Genomic DNA, 7,965 nt, shown 5'->3' on the forward strand with positions numbered 1-7,965 from the left:
CCACCCACCTCAATCACCCATCACCACCACCCGCCACCACCACCACCAACCATCTTCCACCACCAACCACCACCACCACCACCTATCACCAACCACCACTACCACCCATCACCACCATCCTTCACCACCACCTCCACCGACCACCTATCAAAACCACCACCAGCCACTATCATCACCACCAACCACCATCACCAGCCACCACCTACCACCACCCGCCACCACTACCTACCACCCACCACCACCACACCCACCCATCACTCATCACCACCTTTCATCACTACCGACCACCACCACTCATCATCACCACCCACCTCCACCACCACTTACTACCACCACCCCCACCCATCACCCACAAAAACCACGACCCGCCACCACCATTACCACCTACCTCCACCAACCATCACCACCTTCCCCACCCACCTCCATCACCCATCACCACCAACCACCACCATCCACCACCACCCACCAAAACCAGCACCCGCCACCACCGTTACCACCCATCACCACCACCCACCACTACCATCCATCACTACCGACCACCACCACCTGCCCCCATCACCCCCACCCACCAAAACGACCCATCACTACTACTCACTCACTACCCACCATTATGACCACCACCTGCCATTACTACCAACCACCACACATCACCACCCGCCTCCACCATCCATCACCACCACCCCCACCACCACCCATCACCACCGACCACAACCACCTATCACCACCATCCGTCTCCACCTCCCATCACCACCCCGCCCATCACCCACCAAAAACAACATACACAATCACCACCCTCACCACCAACCGCCACCCACCTACCCACCACCACCACCTATCACCTTTACCCTTCTCCACCACCCATCACCCACAAAAACCACCACCCTCCACCACCATTACCACCTACCTCCACCACCTATCACCACCTTCCCTACCTACCTCAATCACCCATCACCACCAACCACCACCATCCACTACCACCTACCACCATCACCACTCACCACCACCATTCGTCACCACCACCTCCACCACCACCCACCAAAACCAGCACCCGCCACCACCATCCATCACCACCGACCAGCACCACCCATCATCACCACCCGCCACCACCACCTGCCCCCATCATCCCCACCCACCAAAACCACCACCACCCACCAAAACCACCCATCACTACTGCCCACCCACTACCCACCATTATGACCACCACCTGCCATTACTACCAACCACTACCCACCACCTATCACCACCCGCCTCCACCATCCATCACCACCACCCCCACCACCACCACCCATCACCACCGACCACCACCACCTATCACTACCACCCACCACCTATCACCACCACCGATCTCCACCACCCATCACCACCCCACCCATCTCCCGCCAAAACCAACATACACCATCACCACCCTCACCACCAACCGCCACCCACGTACCCACTACCACCACCTATCACATTCACCCGTCTCAACCACCCATTACCACCACTCGCCACCGCCACCCACTATAATCACCACCCTACATGTCACCTCTACCACCCTTCACCACTACCACTACCTACCACCTACCACCACCAAACATCACTACACACCACCACCACCCATCACCACCACCTGTGATTATGTGTATATAATCACATGTGTTTATTTATGTTTAATCACATATGATTTATATGGACAATATTCTTTTTTATCCATATAAATCATGTGATTAGATACATATAATCACATGTGATTAGATATATTTAATCAAATGTGATTAGATATATTTAATCACATATGTCATTATTGCGTTCTCGATTCAATAATTATTTTTTGTCAACTTTAATCATATGTGATTAGATGCGTATAATCACATGTGATTATATGTATCGAATCACATATGATTTACATTAACAATATTCATTTTTGATTTTTTGTTTCAATAATTTTTCTCATATATTTACTCACATGTGACTATAAGGATTTAATCACTTATGATTAATGTGGACATAAATTTGTTATAATGTTCTTGATTCAATAGTTGTTTTTGTGCATATAATTACATGTGATTATATATATTTCATCACATATGATTTATTGAGTCAAGAATGTGAAAACAAATTTTTTTCACATAAATCATATGTGATTAAATACACGAGACCAACTATTGAATTAAAAATGCAAAAATGAATATTGTCCACAAAAATCATATGTGATTAAATACATATAATCAAATGTGATTATATGTACCTAATTACATATGATTTATGTGGACAAGATTCATTATTTCTTTCTCAATTCAATAGATGTACTCATGTACTTAATCACATGTGATTATATGTATCAAATCATGTATAATTTATATTGATAATATTCTTTTTCGCATTTTTTATTCAATATTTTTTCTTATGTATTTAATTGTATGTATTTAATCACATACAATTAATGTGGAAAAAGAAAAACTATTGAATCAAAAACTCGAAAATAAATCTTGTGTACAGAAATCATATGTGACTAAATGTACAAGAACAACTATTGAACGAGAATGCGGAAATGAATATTGTTCATATAAATCATATCTTATTAGATACATATAATCTCGTGTAATTAAATACACAAGAAAAACAACTGAATCGAGAACGCCAAAATAAATATTTTCCACATAAATTCTATGTGCTTAGATACATATAATCACATGTGATTATATGCATTTAATCACATATGATATATGTGGACAATATTTATCTTTGTGTTCTCGATTCAATAGTTGTTCTCTTGTATATAATAATATGTGATTATATATATCTAATCACATATGATTTATATAGACATCATTATTTTTTGTCCATATAAATCATATGTGGTTAAATACATATATTCACATGTGATTATATGTATTTAGTCACATATGATTATAGTTGACAAAGAACAATTACTGAATCGAAAATGTGACAATGAATCTTATCCACATAAATCATATATGATTGGATACATACAATCAAATGTGATTATATGTATTTAATCAGATATGATTTATGTAGACAATATTTATTTTTGAGGTTTTGATTGAATAATTGATTTTGTGTATTTAATCACATGTGATTATATATAATCACATATGATTTGAGGTGGACAAGATTCATTTTTTCCTTCTCGATTCAATAGTTGTGCTCATGTACTTAATCACATAAAATTATACATATAATCACATGTGATAATACATGAGAACAACTATTGAATCGACAAAGCAAAATGAATTGTGTCCACATAAATTATATGTGATTAGATTCATATAATCACACGTGATTAGATTTATTTAATCACATATGATTTATGTTGACAATATTCATTTGTACGTTTTCGAATCAATATTTGGTATCATGTATTTAATCATATATGATTATATGTATTTAATTGTGTATGGTTATGTGGAAAACATTTGTTTTTGTGTTCTTAATACAATAGTTGTTTTCGTGTATATAATCACATAAGATTATATGTATCTAATCACATATGAAGTATATAGAAAATATTTTTTTTGTCTATATAAATCATATGTGATTAGATATATATAATCACATGTGATTATATGTATTTTATCACATATGATTAATGTGGACAAAGAACAATTATTGAATCGAAAATGCCAAAATGAATCTTGTCGACATAAATCATATGTGATTGGATACATATAATCAGATTTGATTATCTGTATTTAATCATATATGATTTATGTAGACAATATTTATTTCGTTGTTTCAATTCAATAATTGGTCTCGTATATTTAACCACATGTGGTTATATGTGTATTCAATCAAATATGATTTATCTAGACAAGAGTCGTTTTCGTGTTCTTATTCAATAATTTCTATCGTGTATTTAATCACATATGATTATTTGTATTTAATCACATATGATTTATGTGGATATGATTTTTTTCGCATTCTCGATTTAATTATTATTTTCGTGTATTTAATATGTTAACAATTATTTAAAAAAGTAATTATAAAAACATTTTAATTACTAAAAAATACATATATTTATTACATAAAAATGTTTTATAAATTAAGAATAAAAAATTATAGATAATAAATCATAGGTTGGGTAACCCAAAATAAATTGGTGTGTTTTTTATGCCAAACAAAGTACGAGCAAAGTAGTTTGCGTAACCCAAAACAATGTTTTAAAATTAATGGAAAAACAATTAAGAAAAAATTGATTAAATTCTAACCAAAAACCACATCCGATTAGCAATACGTATCTCTTATAATTTTTATTGTTATAAAATTTAATATTTATATTTTATTGATAGAAATATAACAAACAAAAGAAAGACATAAACATTAAAAAAAAAATCGTGTAACCTTTATTTTTATTAAAAAGTTATGTATGTAAAGAGTAAGAAAGAAAAATCACAGCAAGTTTTTTTCAAATTGTACGTAAAGTTGATAAAACTATGATGAAAGTGTATTGGAACTACCAAAAATGACTGTTCATCTTGGTACTGCATGTGACATCAAACGTTTTTATTTTAATATTTTGATTGTTAAATAAGGGAAAAACTTAAAAAAAACCTTATGTATTATACCCGAATGCTTAGAAAAACCCTTATATAATTTTTGAGATAATGACTTGAAAGGGTAACGAACTTTCGACTTTGTTCACATTTAGTCACTAAACTTTTTTTCGTTATCTATTTGCTATTGAACTATTGAAACTGTTCACATTTTACCCTTATGACCGGCTGTTACCGGTCATAAGGGTAAAATGTGAACAGTTTCAATAGTTTAGTGGCAAATAGATAACGAAAAAAAAATTAGTGACTAAATGTGAACAAAATCGAAAGTTCGTTTCCCTCTAAAAAGTTCAATGACTAAATGTGAACAAACTTTCTTTTGTATTATGTTTTAGCAAATTATTTATTTTTGTTAAATTATAGAAACATTTGTTGATGAAAAAATTTATGAAAAAAAAAAACAAAACCCCAAAAAATATATTAAAAAAAACAAAAAACCGAAACCGAAATAAAAAACCAATGGTTTTGTATTTTCAAAAATAAAAAATCACAATTTTCCAATCTGATTTTGGTTTTACAAAAATTCAACTTTCGTATTTTCATATCTAAATCCCTCCCCTTTTTATAATCGAAAAATGATTATAAAACCAAAAAGGGATTGAGAAAACGCTCAATTCAGAATTTTCTATCCAAAACTCCCCTGAGAGATAGAGAGATACATGTAAACACCTCTATATAAGATGGGTCCATACCACATGTAGAGGTGTGCTTGAGAGATGTAACATTGAGAGTGTTAGTGTGTGTTAATTATGTAGATTTAAATCTAGATCTTGTTTTGTAAACACCTTTCATAATCGAATGCATCTCTTAAACACCCAAATCACTGTGTTCTTTGTGTGTTCTTTAATTCCGCATGTCAAACCAATGATCATAATTCACATCAGTGAGAATGGTTCATTTTTTTGTAAAACCAAAATCAGATTGGAAATTTTGATTTTTTATTTTGGAAAATGTCAAACCATTGGTTTTTTATTTCGGTTTCGGTTTTTTGTTTTTTTTTAAATATATTTTCAATGTTATGTTTTTTTTTTCATAGATTTCTTCATCAACAAATGTTGCTACAATTTAACAAAAATAAATAATTTGCTAAAACATAATACAAGAGGAAGTTTGTTCACATTTAGTCATTGAACTTTTTAGAGGGAAACGAACTTTCGATTTTGTTCATATTTAGTCACTAAACTTTTTTTCGTTATCTATTTGTCACTAAACTATTGAAACTGTTCACATTTTACCCTTATGACCGGTAACAGCCGGTCATAAGGGTAAAATATGAACAGTTTCAATAGTTCAATGACAAATAGGTAACGAAAAAAAGTTTAATGACTAAATATAAACAAAGTCGAAAGTTCGTTACCCTTTCAAGTCATTATCGCATAATTTTTTTGTAATCATTAACCATTATTATTTCTAATTTTGATTGTTTTCAATCTTTTGTGACCGGTTAGCGCAAAGCTACCGGTAACACAGCTTTTGTACTCATTAAACATTATGCATTAACCACTATTCATCATCCTCTTCATCCGGACCTATTGAACTGCCGAACACCACCACCTTGCTGTCTCTGCTGCTGTGTTTTTCGGTTCACCCCCACCCCGGAGATCACCACTGCTACCCAACCACGAACCACCATTAACCGAAACCCACAGCTCATCTCCTCCATTCTGTTTTGCCGAGAACCAAAGAAAAGACAGAAATATAGTTGTTTTCCTTGTGGTTTCGGATGAACAAGAATGAAAAAAAGAAAAAAAATTCACAGAACAGAAGACCATCACCCTCGTAGAGCCCACTATTCATCATCTCCTTTGTTTCAAACCTCTAAACTTGCAACACAAACTGGAAAACAAAAACCAAACAGGAAGAAGAAAGATGAATCACAAAACAGAACAAGAAAAGAATTAAAGAAATCTGAGAATTTCTTTTTGTATGTTGTTGCTACCAAAAATCAAAACCAAATCACAAAAATCATTTTTTTTTGTGTGTGTTGGTGCTGTCGAGTAAACAAGAAAGAAATAAGAAAAAAATGTGTTTGTTCCACCATCGAGATTGAAAGAAGAAGAATCAAAGAGAAGCAAGAACACTGTTCATCGTCCCCATCGAGAACCTGCAACAGAACAAAAAAAAGCTCGTTTTTTCTTCTTTTTGTGTGTTGCTGCTACCGAAAATCAGAATCAAATCACCAAAATCGTTTCTTCTGTTGAGTAAATAAGAAGGAAAGAAGAAAAAAAATTGTGTTTGTTCCACCACCATTACCTGTTGCTACTTCTGCTTAAATCTGAAAAAACCGAGAACCAACTATCTTCCGAAACCATCACCACGAAATCAACAACCGGTTAACCACCGTCACCTGCTCGAAACATCACATGTGAAACTCGAGAACCAAATCGAAAACAGGGAGACCAGCCCTTTGGTTCCAAACCCACCCGAGACCGGAGACCTTTTCAAAACCCGACGACCTGCACACTGCCTTTTTCGAAACCGAACTACCTCTAGCAACTTACTGTTCATCATCCCCTCCACTTAAAAACCTGCAGCAAATATCAAGAAACGAAACATAAAAAAAACCTGTTGCTGTTTTCTTTGCCCTCTAGTTGAGACCCGAGACCGTTCCATCGAGCCTCATCCCAGTCACCTTCAAAACAGAATTGAAACAGAAATCAAAATCAAAATTTGAAGAAGTTTTGGGATTATGGGTTTTTTTACAGATCGAGAATCTGTTACCGGATAAAGTAGGGATTTTAAACGGTTTTGGAAATCATTGTGGTTAATACGTACAAAATAATTATAAAGGGGTTTTTCTAAGTATTGAGGTATAATAGATAGGGTTTTTATGAGTTTTTCCCGATAAATAAAAAGAATAGAGTATATATATAGGTATATAGATTACACTCTTCAATCTATCTGCCGGTTTGTGCCCGTATGTTTATTTTATTGGGAGACTCACCTCGGAAATATACCAATAATTTTTTGAGTATCTTTAATTATAATTCATATTTTAAGTAAGAAACATTCAAATTCTAATCAGCAAAAGCAAGTTTACGATGTAAAAAAAAAAAGAACCAGAGATATGAAAAAAAGAAGAAACTCGCCTGAACCAAACTTTCCGTCATTTCTTCTTCTCCTCCTCCACCAACCATCGAACCACCTCTGAGAACCGTGAAGGCGGCGGTGGTGATCGGCGAAACCAGTGGCTGGTGAAGCGACAAAGACTCCATGATTGATAAGAGCTTAAACATTATAGTGGCGTCAGCAGATTCGATGGCGGCAGCCGGCGAAACCAGATCTTTTGGTCATCTTCAGATCTGGTGAAACGAGATCGGTACAATTCGTGATGGAAGTTGATCGTTTGGTTTGGGGTGCTTCATTCGCCGTGTACACACGATCGCAGACTTCATCATAGTTCCTGAACCAC

General features: G+C 35.2%; 1 long non-coding RNA gene across 2 annotated transcripts; it reads right to left on the bottom strand.

The window, feature by feature from the left end:
• Nucleotides 1–5,932: 5,932 nt before the first annotated feature.
• Nucleotides 5,933–7,402, bottom strand: LOC145159028 (uncharacterized). Of its 2 annotated transcripts, none has more exons than XR_013737446.1 (3): nucleotides 7,275–7,402; nucleotides 6,807–7,185; nucleotides 5,933–6,389 (listed from the first exon to the last, which is right to left on the bottom strand). It is a non-coding gene; the product is annotated as an uncharacterized LOC145159028 (long non-coding RNA). The 2 variants fall into 2 exon arrangements; XR_013737445.1 differs by having other exon boundaries at nucleotides 5,933–6,657.
• Nucleotides 7,403–7,965: the final 563 nt, after the last annotated feature.

This window comes from Lactuca virosa, chromosome 2 (genome assembly GCF_052849685.1).
Source record: "Lactuca virosa cultivar CGN04683 chromosome 2, Lactuca_virosa_CGN04683_v6, whole genome shotgun sequence".
NCBI lineage: Eukaryota > Viridiplantae > Streptophyta > Magnoliopsida > Asterales > Asteraceae > Lactuca > Lactuca virosa.